We start from the raw sequence: 17,823 nt of genomic DNA, 5'->3' as shown, positions 1-17,823 counted from the left end.
ACCCCAACCCGCATGCCCGATGTCTTGGGGTCACACTTGACTCAGATCTCTCTTTCACTCCCCACATCCAGACTTTGGCCAATTATTGCTGCCTCCACCTTAAAAACATCTCCAAAATTGCCACTTCCTCACACAAGACACAATTAAGACTTTAAGCCACTTTCTAATAATTTCCCGCCTTGAGTATTGAAACTCCATCCTCTCCGGCCTCCCTAGCTGCCGTTTATCTCCCTTACAATCCATAATAAATGCCTCTGCAATATATATATTGGTTTTAATCTTTCTTAGATTTCAAATGCTTTGTTAAAAGTTAGTCTTGATGTCTGCAGTAAATTATATACAAACAGAGGGAGATGGTCCATAGTAAAAACACTTAAATCCTAATATTGCCATGCACAGTCCTGACACTGTGGGTGTTGTGCCTAAATTGCAAACAAATAGAAAGCTTTAATTCCAAGCACTGTTGATTTGGCACCTTTCCTGAACACTGCATTCATTAGATTTCAAAAGAAAATGTTTTCCTAGTGTCGCTCGAGGCCCATGTCATCTAATAGCAATGCTGTCTTAGACTAGTGTTAATGTTTTCCATCACACAAAGTCACAACATTTCATCAGCTTTCTTTTGGCCAGTATTATCTGAGTTCTGTAAACCTTCTGTTCTTGTTTTTTACTCCCTTTATGGAAAACACCACCTAATCAACTTACTGTTCATTACATGTTCATAATATACTAAATCAATGGCCCATTTTTGGATGCTTAACTCCTTGACTACCAGTGGGATGCAGCAGAGTGCATAGCAATGCACCGAGATCCTCTCTAGAGAGTTACAGAATGGGTCTGCCAGCAGCACCATAACATTTCTCAAAGGAAAGATACATTATATGATACAAGAGGAATAGCTGAATTAGCAGTCACTTTAGAGTTAGCATTACTGATTGTCTTTTTGGAAACCAACTGCTTTTTATTAACCTATTAAAACATTAATGTAAAAACATCAGTTTATTCAGCCACATGTGATGTTTTGTATGAAGTACACAAGTATTTTATAGGAATCTAAGCCAGAAAGACAGTGGTGGTTCAGAGGGATACTGGGTGGTTGCTAGGCACCCCTTCATTACTTTGGCACCCCTAAACTCAAAAAGATTCCAAATGTCCAAAATTTGAAAGGTAGTGACTTTTTAAAATGTTCTGTACTCTAGGCAAAACAAGAAGAGAAAACAAAGAACTAGAAAAAAAAAGATAAAGGTAGAAATAAATAGTAGAATATGAGTGCCAGATGCACACCTCTGATTTTTAGCTTTGTGCTTATTTTGTTGCACCCCCAAAACATTACAGTCTAGAACTGCCCTTGTAGATGAGAAATATCTATATAGGAAATATATTGTTAGCTCTATTGAAAAGGTGAATGTTAACATTATCTGAGGCTCCCTTAGGCCCAGATGATCTAAAGGTCTCTGGGCTGGCAAGATTATTATAGAATGCTTGCCAGTCCTTCTATTTTCCTGGTGGAATAATCTAAAGTCACTTTTAACCCTGAACACTGCGCCGCCCGTAATTTCACCTTGCACATCGGGGTATTACATAAACCCCCCTGGCAGTTCATAAAGTGCTGTAAGTCGGATAAATTAGCGATGTCCAGAAATGAGCGTTAATACAAATTTCTGGAGTCACCAGTGACTTACGGCACTTTAGAAACTGCTGGTGCCTAAGAAAAAAAAAAAAAATCTCCCGTAAAAGTCTAACACGTCTCCCAAAAATAAACCAGACGCGTAAAATAACCTATATCCGCCATCAAACCCACATGGGAACTAATAATAAATGTATTAACCCCTAAACTGACAACCCCCCACAACGCAATATGCCTAATTAAACTATTAACCCCTCAATCCGCCAACCCCAACATCGCAAACTACCTAGTAAAACGATTAACCCCTAATCCGCCATTAACCCACAACGCAATAAACCTATTGAACTATTAACCCCTAATCTGCCAAACCCACACAATGGAATAATGCTAATAAATATATTAACCCCTAAACCTCCAAAGCCCATAATGCAAATAACTAATCACTAAGCCCCCTAACCTAACACCACCTAAATTAGCCCCATTAAATAAATTAAAATAAAACTAAATTACAATTAATATAAAAAACCTAACATCACTTTAAAAATACAAAAGGTTTAAATTAAGCTAAAATTACAGAAAATAAAAAAGCTAAAATTACAGAAAATAAAAAAATTAAATTTTCAAAATTAAAAAAATTATACCTAATCCGTATGAAAATAAAAAAGCCCCCCCCCCAAAAAAAAACACCCACCCTAATCTAATACTAAACTGCCAATAGCCCTTAAAAGGGCCTTTTGTAGGGAATTGCCATAAGTTAAACAGCTCTTTTCCTTAAAAAAAATACTAAGCCCCCTTCTAACAGTAAAACCCCCCATCCACCAAACCCCCCAAAATAAAAAAACCTAACACTAAAATAACCTAATCTACCTATTGCCCCAAAAGGGGCATTTGTATGGGCATTGCCCTTAAAAGGACATTAAGCTCTTTTACTGCCCTTAAAAGGGCATTCAGCTCTTTTAAGAGTGCCCATAACCCTAATCTAAAAATTGTAAAAAATTAAAAAGTTAAAAAGAAAGCCTATCTCTAACCCCCAGATAGGTACTAATGGTTCCTGAAGTCCGGCGGTGAAGTCTTCTTTCAAGCGGCAAACGGTTCCAAGGGACGTCCCTTGAATTCCTATTGGCTGATTTGATTCTTCAAATTCAAATTCAAATCAGCCAATAGGATGAGAGCTACTGAAATCCTATTGGCTGATTTGAACGGCCAATAGGTTTTTAGTAGCTCTCATCCTATTGGCTGATTTGAATTTGAAGAATCAAATCAGCCAATAGGAATTCAAGGGACACCATTTTTAATTGCATACCTTGAATTTACTATTAAGTGTACGGCGGGGATTGTACAAAGAGGATCCTCCATGCTCCATGGCTCCGCGGTCGCCGGTCTTCAGTTCTGCGGTCACAGGTCTTCAGTTCCACGGTCCTGGATGAAGATAGAAGAGGTCGCCGCTTGGAAGAAGACTTCACAGTTGGACTTCAGGAACCGGTCGCCGCTTGGAAGAAGACTTCACTGCCGGACTATAGGGAACTGTGAGTACCTATCTGGGGGTTCGAGCTTTCTTTAAAAAAAAATTTATTTTTTAGATTAGGGTTATGGGCACTCTTAAAAGAGCTGAATGCCCTTTTAAGGGCAATGTCCATGCAAATGCCCCTTTCGGGGCAATGGGTAGTTTAGTTTTTTTTAGTATTAGGTTTTTTTATTTTGGGGGTTTGGCGGGTGGGGGATTTTACTGTTAGAGGGGGGTACTTAGTATTTTTATAAGGAAAAGAGCTGTTTAACTTAGAGCAATGCCCTGTAAAAGGCCCTTTTAAGGGCTATTGGTAGTTTAGTATTAGATTAGGGGTTGTTTTTATTTTGGGGGGATTTTTTATTTTCATAGGGATTAGGTATAATTTTTTTATTTTTGTTTTTTATTTTCTGTAATGTAAGACTTTTTTTATTTTCTGTAATTTTAGGTTTTTTATTTTCTGTAATTTTAGCTTAATTTAAGCTTAGTTTTTTTTATTTTTAAAGTAATGTTAGGTTTTTTATTTTAATTGTATTTTTTTTTTAAATTTATGTAATAGGGTTAATTTAGGGGGGTGTTAGGTTAGGGGACTTAGTGATTAGTTACTTGTGTTGTGGGCTTTGGCGGTTTAGGGGTTAATAGATTTATTAGCATTATTGCGTTGTGTGGGTTTGGCGGATTAGGGGTTAATAGTTTAATATGTTTATTGCGTTGTGAGTTAATGGCGGATTAGGGGTTAATCGTTTTAATAGGTAGTTTGCGATGTTGGGATTGGCGGATTTAGGGGTTAATACTTTTATTAGGTAGATTGCGATGTGGGTGAAATGCGGATTAGGGGTTAATAGTTTAATTAGGCCTATTGCATTGTGGGGGTTTGTCGGTTTTGGGGTTAATATTTGTATTATTAGTTCTGATGTGGGTTTGATGGCGGATTAGGGGTTAATATACTTTATTAGTTATTGCGGAGGGGGATTGCGGATGACAAGTATAGATATTGCGCATGCGTTAGGTGTTAGTTATTTTCAGGAGGTAGATAGATATTGGGTATGCATTAGGTGTTAGTTACTATTTTCAGGGAGTTACAGTGCTCACATACTAAGCACAAGGCTTGCTGCGCCGTTGTGGGGGTTGTCGGTTTTGGGATTAATATTTGTATTATTAGTTCTGATGTGGGTTTGATGGCGGATTAGGGGTTAATATACTTTATTAGTTATTGCGGTGGGGGATTGCGGATGCCAGGTATAGATATTGGGCATGCGTTAGGTGTTAGTTACTATTTTCAGGGAGTTACGGTGCTCACATACTAAGCACAAGACTTGCTACGTCTGCCTATGAGTGGCAAGGTGAAAATGGAGTAAAATTTCTCAATTTTTGCTGCGCAAGTCCTTGCGCTGAATATGTGATACCGATTTGCAACACGGTTCTATATTAGTTTATGGGAGTAAAAATAGCGGCTGACGGGTGAAATATACGTGCCGAATTTATATGCGGCACCAAATATTTAATGCCAATATCATGTAAAAACTGGCAGGCCCGGCTTTTGCAGGTGATGCCGCATATGTAATGGAGCCCACTGTGTCTCGCTAAAGGCGATATATTGCATTTTTATATGGGGAGCAGACAAAAGTGAACAAAACAATTACGGCTAGATTTAGAGTTTGGCGTTAGCCGTCAAAAGCAGCGTTAAGGGGTCCTAACGCTGCTTTTTACCACCCGCTGGTATTTAGAGTCAGCCAGGAAAGGGTCTACCGCTCACTTCCTTTCTGCGACTCCAGGCTACCGCAGATCCCCTTACGTCAATTGCGTAATCTATGTTTTCTATGGTATTTGGAGTCTTGGAAGAACTGAGCGGTAGAGCCTCTACCGACAAGACTCCTACAGCCAAAAAAAGTTAGTAGTTAAGAGCTTTATGGGCTAATGCCGGAATATAAAGCTCCTAACTACTGTGCTATAAAGTACACTAACACCCATAAACTACCTATGTACCCTAAACCAAGCCCCCCCCCACATCGTCAACCCTCTAATAAATTTTTTTAACCCTTAATCTGCCGACCGGACACCGCCGCCACCTACATTATCCCTATGAACCCCTAATCTGCTGCCCCTAACAACGCCGACAACAATATTATATATATTACCCCCTAATCTGCCCCCCCAACGTCACCGCTATCTAACTACACTTATTAAACCCTAATCTGCCGACCGGACCTCGCCGCCACTATAATAAATTTATTAACCCCTAAACCGCCGCACTCCCGCCTCGCAAACACTATAACATTTTTTATTAACCCCTAATCTGCCCTCCCTAACATCGCCGCAACCTACCTACAATTATTAACCCCTAATCTGCCCGCAACGTCGCCGCTACTATAATAAAGTTATTAACCCCTATACCTAAGTCTAACCCTAACACCCCCTAACTTAAATATAATTTAAATGAAATGAAATAATATTCCTATAATTAAAAAAATATTCCTATTTAAAGCTAAATACTTACCTATAAAATAAACCCTAATATAGCTACAATATAACTAATAATTACATTGTAGCTATTTTAGGATTTATATTTATTTTACAGGCAACTTTGTATTTATTTTAACTAGGTACAATAGCTATTAAATAGTTAATAACTATTTAATAGCTACCTAGTTAAAATAAGTACAAAATTACCTGTAAAATAAATCCTAACCTAAGTTACAAATACACCTAACACTACACTATCATTAAATTAATTAAATAAATTAACTACAATTAGCTAAACTAAAATACAATTAAATAAACTATTCTATAATACAAAAAAACAAACACTAAATTACAAAAAATAAAAAAAAATTACAAGAAGTTTAAACTAATTACACCTAATCTAAGCACCCTAATAAAATAAAAAATCCCCCCAAAATAAAAAAATGCCCTACCCTATTCTAAATTACAAAAGTTATCAGCTCTTTTACCAGCCCTTAAAAGGGCTTTTTGCGGGGCATTGCCCCAAAGTAATCAGCTCTTTTACCTGTAAAAAAAAATACAACCCCCCAACATTAAAACCCACCACCCACATACCCCTACTCTAACCCACCCAAACCCCCCTTAAAAAAAACCTAACGCTAACCCCCTGAAGATCTCCCTACCTTGAGTCGTCTTCACCCAACCGGGCCGAAATCTTCATCCAAGGTGCGCAGAGGAGATCCTTCATCCGGTAGAAGTCTTCATCCATCCGGAGCGGAGCCATCTTCAAAGGAGCCGACGCGGAGCCATCCTCTTTAACCAACGACTGAACGACGAATGAAGGTTCCTTTAAGGGACGTCATTCAAGATGGCGTCCCTTCATTTCCGATTGGCTGATAGGATTCTATCAGCCAATCAGAATTAAGGTAGGAAAAATCTGATTGGCTGATCCAATCAGCCAATCAGATTGAAGGAACTTTCATTAGTCGTTCAGTCGTCGGTTGAAGAGGATGGCTCCGCGTCGGCTCCTTTGAAGATGGCTCCGCTCCGGATGGATGTAGATTGAAGACGCCGCCTGGATGAAGACTCGGAGTTCATGTTAGGGTGTTAGGTGTAGACTTAGAGAGTGTTTCCCCATAGGAAACAATGGGGCTGCGCTAGGAGCTGAACGCTGCTTTTTTGCAGGTGTTAGTTTTTTTATCCAGCCAGCTAAGCCCCATTGTATCCTATGGGGATATCGTACACAAGCAGGTTTTTCCAGCTTACCGCTAACGTAGGCAACGCTGGTATTGAGAGTTGAAGGCAAGGTAAATTATGCTCAACGCTCCCTTTTCTGAGCCAACTCTAAATACCAGCGTTGTCTTAAGGGTGCGCTGGGAAAAAAAGCGGCGTCTTTACCGACAAAACTCTAAATCTAGGCGTTAGTATTTTTAAAGTTTTACAAAACAAATAATTGAAACAATCACATAAAAATGCACAAAATTTTTTTAAATTGTTAGGGTGCTTAAACAATTGCAACAAAATTCTTCATCAAAAATAGTATTTTTTCAAAAATATAATATTTGTATGTAAACTACTTATATTAAATATGAACAGCGTAAATCATTATTTAAGTGCAATGGATATGCAAAAATCACTTTTAAATTCATAATTTTAAGTACAAAATACAATAGTTTTTTTGTAAAATGGACTGCGTTCCATGAGTGTGTATGACATTTTGGGGCATATTTATCAAGCTCTGAGCAGGCGGACAGACATCGCCGGAAATCAACCCGATCAAGTACGATCGGGTTGATTGACACCCCCTGCTGGCGGCCGATTGGCCGCAAGTCTGCAGGGGGCGGCGTTGCACCAGCAGCTCTTGTGAGCTGCTGGTGCAATGCTGAATACAGCGAGCGTATCGCTCGCCATATTCAGCGAGGTCTGGCGGACCTGATCCGCACTGTCGGATCAGATCCGCCAGACTTTCATAAATAGGGGCCTTTCTCTCTAATCCGAGAGTAATTCTGTAAAGATTTTCACACTACAGATCTCACCGTTTTTTTCGGCAACAAAAAGGTAGTGAGCATTTCTCAAAACTTTCAAAATACTTATAACCCTAAATAGACAAGCACATGCATATGAAAATATAGGCAATTGTAAGATGCTATACACAGAAAGAAGCATAATGTGATTTATATTGGCTGCAGGATTTAATTTTTAAAGTTCCCCCTGCTCACTGCTAACTTCCCTTTAGTGTCCCTTTCCAGTGAACTCCATTACTTAAAATTGAAGACATCTCACCACTCGCAAGGACTGCCCCTTTTCTATTATAATTCCACCAGGTCAGCCTCTGTGAGGGTCGGCGTGAAAAAGCACGTCTAAACTTGCGAGGTTTCGATCATTGGGTCCTTAGAATTTTTAAGAGCAAGTTTGTCACATATTGGTTAAACTATTCTACTAAAACCTTATTTGTAAAGGTTGTTAATTTTTTGGTTAGTAGTTATTGTCAAATTCAGATATTTGGATTTAAGTATTTTTAAATTTACATTAACATTAAAATGAAACTTTAATGATTGAGATAGAGCATGTAATTTAAAACAATTTTCCAATTTTTTTGCTTTGTTCTCTTGGTAACCTTTGTTGAAAAGCATAGCTATGTAGGCACAGGAGCAGCAGTGCCCTATTTGATGCTACATTCTAATTGGTGGCTGCACACAAATGCTTCTTTTAATTGGCTCACCAGGTACAATGTTCTGTATGTGAAGAACATTGGAATGTGAAATATTCATAATTCATGTCAGGTTTAGCGCACTTGAATAAACATGATTGGGTTAGTGCACGAGTATGGGTGCTTTTTTTTCAATTTGCGTACTCCATTGAAATCTTTGGGGGAATAATTTAATGCGATCGCGACTTTGCAAAGTCTATCTTTTTGCACGTCAGGTATCGCTCTCGTGCAAACTGTTTACTTTTATCTCATAATACAAGCGCAACCTGACCAGAAGTTAGCGCACGAGTGGGAGCGCAAAATAGCACTCCACTCATAATCTAGCCCTTAATCAGAAAGCCATACACATAGAAGTATAAGACAATTTAACAAGAGCTAATTTGCTCACCAGTTACAGAACCTAAAAGAAAAGTAATTGGAATGTTAGGTACAGGGCAGTATGTTGGCCTAGGCATACTAGGCCCATACTAAGAGGTAGATTTATCAAAGTCCAAACGAACTATCTATTATGTGCGCCTGTAACTGCGTCTGATCGCGCCTATGCAAGGGCGCGCATGTACGCTTATACTTATCAATAAAAATGTAGCAATTCTGCGCTTTTTGAAACTGGTGAGCTGCGGCGTATAATGATAACTCACACTTATCGTAATGAGACTTAGCCATATTTATCATGCTTCGCCTCTAAATGTAAATTTTGCACATATATACGTTTCAATATTTGTACGTCTATAATTTAATAATTGCTTACATCTGGAATATATTTACTATATAGATATATCTATCTTTATGTTTCTATCTAAATTTTTATCTCATACATATATAATAAACATATACTGTATATATATATATATATATATATATATATATATATATATATATATATAGATACAATCCAAGGTAAGGACAGCACTATCTCACTTGATCCAACCGCCAAGGTGCACTACAAATCAGTAATGTGTATCCGTCCCAAGAACATAGGCACTCACTGGTCTTTTAGATAGGATCCATTTATTAATCCATAAGCAAGTTACATTAACATGACGTTTCGGTACTTGGTTGTACCTTTATCAAATGTAGCAAAAAGATAAATATTAAAACTTCCTAACTAACTTACCCCAAACCGCCACCTAAATACCCATAGTGTACCTCATATGCCGCCAAATCTCTGTGGATGAAGTCTGCGTCTGACGTCATCAGGGCGCGTTAAGCTGTGCGCCCTGTGAAATTGTAGAGCCGAAGTTGCCATAGCAACATGTAAACAAAACACGGTACATGCGGCAACGTAGGTGTTACACTATGCAACTTTGTAATTTCACATGCATGCAGCACTGAGTGTCTAAAATGTGAACCAAACCCCATTATACTACATCAGAGTAAAGAGTACCCATATGCCTGTAGTATAAGATTGATCACTAACATCACAGCGCAGCATGCAACGAAAATCACAAAATGAACGAATCCTAAAACCTAATTATATATACATATCTGTGTATCAATACAACATAGCTATCAATCCTAAAAAACTGTAATAGACCTGTATATGGTGATAAATCATCACTTCTGAGAAACAGTGTCTAATTACATTTAAAGGTAAAACTACCAACTTATATTCATGCCTAACTATCATATGGTAGAAACATAGGAACGAATGTGAGAGCCATTGTTAGCCATATTATCGTCCATATAGTCAATGTAGTATTGTTAGCTGAAAATGACTATAGATTTATTATTATATCAGTGTGTGCCATTTCAATAGAAAGGACTAAAGTTCAGAGAGGTGTTCAGGCCATGAGGAAAGATGGTGTTCAATCTATAGATCCACTTGATTTCACACTGAAGCAGGAGATTTCCTCTGTCACCACCTCTTGATAGGGGGGTATATGATCAATCAGCATCGTGCGTAAGCTGGAGACCGCATGTTTATCTTGAAGGCAATGCCTTGCTACTGGCTGATCAGATTCACCAGTGCGGAGGGCTTCCCGTATCACACATCGATGATTCGCCATGCGCTCATGAAAAGTTGTTACAGTTTTGCCAATATAGACACTGGAACATGGACAAATGATCATATACACTACATAGGTGCGAGTGCATGTTAAACGATGCCTGATATCGAACCTATGGTTGTTATGAGGATGCTGGAAAGAGTTGCCCCTAAGCATACCATTGCAAGTGACACATCCCAAGCAGGGAAAACAGCCCATCTTGGTAGGCTTAAGCCAAGTCTCCTTCTTATAATGTTTCACCGGGTCTGATTTGACAAATATATCCCTTAGATTGCTTGTTCTTCTGTATGCTATTCTGGGGACAGAAATCCTCTCATTGTTAGCCTAGTATCTATCCTCCCAAATCAGCTGTTTTACCAATACAGCAGCCGATATCATGCCCCTCTCACATCACCGTTGTGTGAATATGTAAGGACCTATCAAATTTGAGGGTGTGTTCCTCCAAAGCCACTCTAGTGGCTACATCTCTACCATATACCTCCTATCATCGAGGGGGGGGGGTGTTTCAAGGATTTTGTTAAATAAGCACCAACCGGGAAGAATAATTATGTCCATTATTTAAATCTCTTGATAAAGTCCACTTAGAAGGCGGACGAAATGCGTAGAGTTATATTTCCTGCAATCTAAGACCCCTCAAGATTCGCTCCCATTATTGTGCAGAAATCAGCTGTCTTTTATTCTGTGGGGAGCAAAGGTGTCGACACTACAGCACTCAGAGGATCTGCAATTACCAGTAGTATTGAACTTTGCCGCAATCTGTTTGCTGTGCCCATTTTTATTTGGAATTCTGTAAGTGCAACTTAGCACAGTGGGTTTGAATAAAACTGTTTGATACGGCCTTGAATCTGGGTTGCGCTTTTATCTTTTTCGCAGAATCTTTTCCTTTTGGTGAAGCAGTGGCAACCTGTCTCTCTATTGAAGCAGCACCCAGGAGGAACTCACTAAATCACATCGGATGTCACTGGAAGGCATAACCAGTGATGATTATTAAGACTATCACTTTGGAAATTTCACCGTTTTGATATTTGGAGTCTATTTGAAATAACCACTACCAGCTTATTCGGTGACTATTATCTCAACTTCATTTGTTTCACTGACTGGACACTTAGCATATTATCAATATATGTTTTTGTATTTATTTGTATTTATGTGTAGTAGGCTCCAGATACACATAAGAGCCAATCACACCAATCATGAATTATTTCTGATTTAATTTATCAAGTATCCATTTATATATTCCTAGCCTTTTTATAATTCATTGTAGTTTATTGGGTTTTATATTCTATTTTCTGTTTATCTCCATCAGCCTTTTAAGCACTGTTTTTATTCTGTGGTATATATATAGTGGTATATATATATATATATATATATATATATATATATATATATATATATATATATATATATATATATATATATATATATATATAATTCCCCTTGTATGTAAACCAAACATATATCAATGAATGTGTGAATGCATTTACATATCTTACATATGTCTGTGAAAGAGAAATACAGTCAATGCAGACTTGAACGTGTCTATTGAATGTGATGTGTATTTGTATTTTAACTAATGTTGTTAAATAAATTAGCACTTTTATAAAGTGAGACCTTACACTTGTAAATAGTCTCTAATCAGTCTGCAAACAAAAAGTATATAAAACTGTCTATCCAAAATACACCCAAATGTTCCATTTGCTGTCTGATTGATATATATGTATATCCCAAATACAACCAATGATCAAATTGATGCCTGATTCTTATATGTTTTTTTCAGCTATTAATAATTCAAAAGACACATGCATTTTATTAATAGAAACAAAACATTTATTTCCAATACATTTTTTTTAGAAATATGAACAGAAAAACAAAACACACATGAAATATTACGATTCCAACATTTGACGCGCAAAGCGTACTTTGTTGCGCAGTTCTGTGAGTTTAATTTCTGTTTCTTCAAGGCATTTTATTAATTCTCTTTTATTATTCAGCACTTCTTCATCCGACGGTACTGAAAGAAATATGAGAAATATGAGAAATTATTTAGGGTCTGTCTATCAATGTATATAACTATTCCTCCTCCATGTCTTCCTCCGATGTCGTTATTAGCAATGCCTCTTATCCCTGCTCTGCCTCTACTGAATAGTCAACACTTGCTATTGAATACATTTTTTTATTATTTATTATTAAAGTACACAATGTTAAACTATATGCCTATTTATCGATCGCTGTATTTATCTATCGATATATATTTATATCAATCAATGACTGAATAGCAATATTTATCTCCGATTGTATTTCAAAATACATAAATATGAACTCTAAATAGATATTGTAGTAATAAACTTACAATCTTCTTCATACTCAATCTCCTCCTCCTCCTCAGCTACGTCAGGAATATATAATTGTTCCTCAGTTCCACCTCATTTGCTATTCTAAAATTAATAAAAGATTAATATTTAACCACAATTTTTTTAATGTAATAATATTAACTCTCTCTCTATCTTTATCTATCTATCTATCTATCTATCTATCTATCTATCTATCTATCATCTATCATCTATCTATCTCTATCTATGTAGCTATCAATCACTATCATCTATCTATCTATCTATCTATCTATCTATCTATCTATCTATCTATCTATCATCTATCTATCTATCTATCTATCTATCTATCTATCTATCTATCTATCTATCTATCTATCCATCTAATCTTTCTAACTATTTATCTAACTATCAAAATATCTATCTAACAATCTATCTATCTATCTATCTATCTATCTATCTATCTATCTATCTATCTATCTATATATCTTTCTATGTAATTTTATAAACATTTTAATTTACTTTTTCATATGGTATGATTACATAAAGAATAAGAGGCATATTTATTAAAGGTCTGTCGGACCTGATCCGTCAGTGTGGATCAGGTCCAACAGACATCGCTGAATGCGGAGAGCAATACGCTCTCCATATTCAGCATTGCACTAGCAGCTCTTGTGAGCTGCTGGTGCAATGCCGCCCCCTGCAGACTCGCGGCCAATCAGCCGCCAGCAGGGGGTTGTCAATCAACCCGATCGTACTCGATCAGGTTGAATTCCGGCGATGTGTGTCCGCCTGCTCAAAGCAGGTGGACAGGGTTATGGAGCAGCGGTCTTTAGACCGCTGCTTCATAACTGCTGTTTCTGGTGAGCCTGTAGGCTCGCCAGAAACACGGGCCCTCAAGCTCAGTTCGGAACTTGATAGATAGGCCCTTAAGTCTCTAATAAAAATAATAAACTACAACTTACAGGCTTGAGATTCCTCATCATCTTGGGACGGGTCTTGCTGGTCCTCGTGTTCCTCTACAGGCAACTCTTGCTGCTCCTCAGATACATCTTAGTTTCCTAATTAAAATTTGTAACATCTATTAATGTTTAATTTAAAAAATAAAATCATTAGGAACAATTATATGCAATTTTCATTTTAACTATTGATCTATATTTTTTAGAGATATTAATTTATATTGATTTAGCTAAACATCAAAGACCTTAATAGTAAATGTTCTTACTACCCTTTAAATGATTATTAATATATATATATATATATATATATATATATATATATATATATATATATATTTATTAATAACTGAAGTGGTACCTGTGTTTTGGCTCACATCCATGAAGACCCTTGGCAGAGGGTCCGATTCTGCCTCACTAGGTGGATCCTCAGCAATTGGACGCAGATACCTATGTTTCTGACTATAATTAAAAAAATTATATAAAAAAAAGAAAGAATTACAACAATTCTTGTCCTTCTCCTTTTTTTGGGGCATCCAATTGACGAACTATCATATATACCAATTTTATTTATTCGCAAATAACACTATTATCATGACACAGTGAATTGCTAGTCACAAATTTGCAGACAAATAGGTGGAGAAAATCTATTATGACACCAAAGACATGTGTATTCAATTACAGAAGTGGGCAGACATATTATAGTTATTTATAAACAATGCTAACAGTCTATTTAATGAAAAACAAACTTACATTTCCTAACATAACTCCTTATGAGAGTTTGCAGTTTTCATTGTCTTCAATTCATGTCTATGTACCTCTTTAGACACTGCTAATGCCCCTAAACCCTGCAAACCCTACATACTATTTTGCCCAGGATCTGGTTCCTGCGGTCCTGATCCATGGCATCCCTCTCCTTTGTCCATAGTGTATGTAATAATAAAATCCCCAATTTAATTTTTTTTGCCCTCTGCATCATATAACAATACTAATAATAACAATAATAATCAAATTAAAAATCTGCTCTGTTAACAAAATCAATCCCGGAAGTGAAATATTTATGTATGCGCAGTTATATAACATGCGCAAAGGCAATATTGACAGATATCAATGCACAATAAAAAACAATTTTTGTTGTTAATTATGGAAATATATAAAATAGTTTCAAAAACCAGTTATCGAGATAATTATATTATTTAACATCAAACTTGCCTAATACCCATCCATGGGGTATTTCACCACTTACGAAAGATGTATACAATTGTGATTGCTTTAGTATGTGGTAATCATGGCATGAACCAGGAAATCCAGACCTCACTTCCCAAATTTGAAGTTTTGCATCACACATCGCTTGGACATTGAAGGAATGAAAACTCTTTCTATTCCTGTACTGTTCCTCATGTAATGAAGGTGGTACCGATGAAATGTGAGTACAGTCTATAGCATCTAACACATTTGGAATCCCCGCAACATTATAAAATCCAATTTGTATCCAGTGCCATTGTTCTGCAGTCTGTGGAACACATATATTTACAACAACCATATGAATTGAAAATGATGGCTGACTCATTCCTACAATCACACTGGACACCGATTTAAAAGATCCTGTAGCCAGGAAATTTAGCACAACCAATAATTTCACTATTCCTGGTAATGATCTTGTCCTTCTTGTGCTTGGTTCTAGTTCATGGCATACTAGTCCATATGACTCTAAAATTGTTGCTCTGTTGAGCCTAAAATGTTTTTTAATTTCAAAATCAGTCAAAGCATGAAGACCACACCTGGGCAAGAACACTCTTGGCATCCATATGCGCTCTGTCTCCTCCAGGCATCGAGCAACGGACAAATTTGCTAAAATAAAAAAGCATTCCATCTTCAGCTGTGTAAATTGTCTACTAAACTGTGATTCGCCTAGGTATATAAGGTGAAATAGAGAAGACGTAATTGAAGGAGAAACTACAGTTCACTATTGGCGAAAATAAACTAGTCGTATTTGTATGTCTGGTTCTAAAAATAGGTCTGTAAGCAATGTGTATTAGCGCTGTCGGGAGCGGGCCGGTGCGTCTAGGCGAAGAGCGAAGAAGTTGGTTTCCTGATTATAGGCACAGATTGCTTTCATAAATATGGCGATTGGTGCGTATGCATTATTTCACACGCAATTACATGAGAATTGCTTTGATAAATCTACCCCTAAGGGCAGCAGATTAGTAGTGGCTGCATATTTTGGTCACTGTGAGACTTCTAGCAATTGATGTTTTAATTATGTTGCTCAAAAACCAGGGCAGCAGTGTTGGATATTGCAGCATTGACTGGCACTATCTTTATATTTCACTCACTAACTTCCATTTGCTGTGTCTGCAGTTTCCTGCTGTTGTCTTCACTATACCTATTTAGTGCTGTCTTTCACTGTGACTGATATCCCAATGTGGGTATAGTGAAGTAGTGAATGGAGGGGAGTAAAATCTAGCCTCTACCACACTACTATTAGTAGGTTAAGGACTTGGGTATGAAGAGGCTGGGATGTGGCAATTAAGCTCATCACCATTTGGACAAATGCTGTAACAAACTCTACATTTTCTGCTTTTATGCTAGCTTTATGCATCTAAATTAGTGCTGGGTATCCAGTGTGATGTGTTTGTACATGATATTTGCCTTTTCTAAGTGAGCACACAGAACTGCAAATTTTGGGAGATGTACCTGTATTAGTTTGAAAGTGCAGTCCACTTCTGTGTTTGTACATGACAAGGTGTTGGACTGTGTATATATGTGAATATGCATGTGTGTATGTATGAATGACGTCATCCAAGATGGCGTCCCTTGAATTCCGATTGGATGATAGAATTCTATCAGCCAATCGGAATTAAAGGGTAAAAAATCCTATTGGTTGATGCAATCAGCCAATAGGATTGAGCTCGCATTCTATTGACATCAGCCAATAGGATTTTTTACCCTTAATTCCTATTGGCTTATAGAATTCTATAAGCCAATCGGAATTCAAGGGACGCCATCTTGGATGACGTCATTTAAAGGAAAATTCATTCTTCAATAGCCATCGAAAGAAGAGGATGCTCCGCGCCGGATGTCTTGAAGATGGAGCCGCTCCGCTTCGGAAGGATGAAGATAGAAGATGCCGTCTGGATGAAGACTTCTGCCCGCCTGGAGGACGACTTCTTGCCGCTAGTGTTAGATTTTTTTAAGGGTTTATTGGGTGGGTTTTATTTTTAGATTAGGGACTTTGGGCACAGTAAAAGAGCTAAATGCCCTTTTAAGGGCAATGCCCATCCAAATGCCCTTTTCAGGGTAATGGGGAGCTTAGGTTTTTTAGGTAGGTTTTTATTTGGGGGGTTGGTTGTGTGGGTGGTGGGTTTTACTGTTGGGGGGTTGTTTGTATTTTTTTTAACAGTTAAAAGAGCTGATTTCTTTGGGGCAATGCCCCGCAAAAGGTTCTTTTAAAGGCCATTGGTAGTTTAGTGTAGGCTAGGGTTTTTTTTTATTTTGGGGGGCTTTTTTTATTTTGATAGGGATATTAGATTAGGTGTAATTAGTTTAAATATTTGATAATTTCCTTTTTATTTAGTGTAATTTAGTGTTTATTATTTTTTGTAATTTAGATAAATGTTTTTTGTAATTTAATTTATTTAATTTTAGTGTAATGGTAGGTTTTAGTGTAAGACAGAAGTTAGGTTTTATTTCACAGGTAACTTTGTATTTATTTTAACTAGGTAGTTATTAAATAGTTAATAACTATTTGCTAACTAGTCTACCTAGTTAAAATAAATACAAACATACCTGTGAAATAAAAATAAAACCTAAGCTAGATATAATATAACTATTAGTTATATTGTAGCTAGCTTAGGTTTTATTTTACAGGTAAGTATTTATTTAGTTTAAAATAGAAATAATTTAGGTATTAATTGTAATTTTTATTTATTATAATTATGTTAAAGTTAGTGGGTGTTAGGATTAGGGTTACGTTAGGGTTAGACTTAGGGTTTGGTTTACGGGTTAATAACTTTAGTATAGTGGCAGCGACATTAGGGGCAGCAGATTAGGGGTTAATAAGTGTAGTTATGTGGCAGCGATTTTGGGGGCAGCAGATTAGGGGTTAATAACAGTAATGTAGGTTGCGGCGATGTTAGGGGCAGCAGATTAGGGGTTAATAATATTTAACTAGTATTTGCGATGCGGGAGTGTGGCGGTTTAGGGGTTAATATGTTTATTATAGTGTCGGTAATGTCCGGAGCGGCAGAT

At 37.0% G+C, this 17,823-nt stretch overlaps 1 long non-coding RNA gene across 1 annotated transcript; it reads right to left on the bottom strand.

Moving 5' to 3' along the window:
- Positions 1 to 12,093: 12,093 nt before the first annotated feature.
- On the bottom strand, positions 12,094 to 12,780 carry LOC128639609 (uncharacterized). The gene is made up of 2 exons (XR_008399231.1): positions 12,640 to 12,780; positions 12,094 to 12,300 (listed from the first exon to the last, which is right to left on the bottom strand). It is a non-coding gene; the product is annotated as an uncharacterized LOC128639609 (long non-coding RNA).
- Between the last annotated feature and the right edge of the window lie 5,043 nt (positions 12,781 to 17,823).

The sequence above is a fragment of the Bombina bombina genome, chromosome 9, assembly GCF_027579735.1.
Source record: "Bombina bombina isolate aBomBom1 chromosome 9, aBomBom1.pri, whole genome shotgun sequence".
NCBI lineage: Eukaryota > Metazoa > Chordata > Amphibia > Anura > Bombinatoridae > Bombina > Bombina bombina.
The sequence above is the reverse complement of the archived record's forward strand: the minus strand, read 5'-3'. Positions and strand labels throughout refer to the sequence as shown.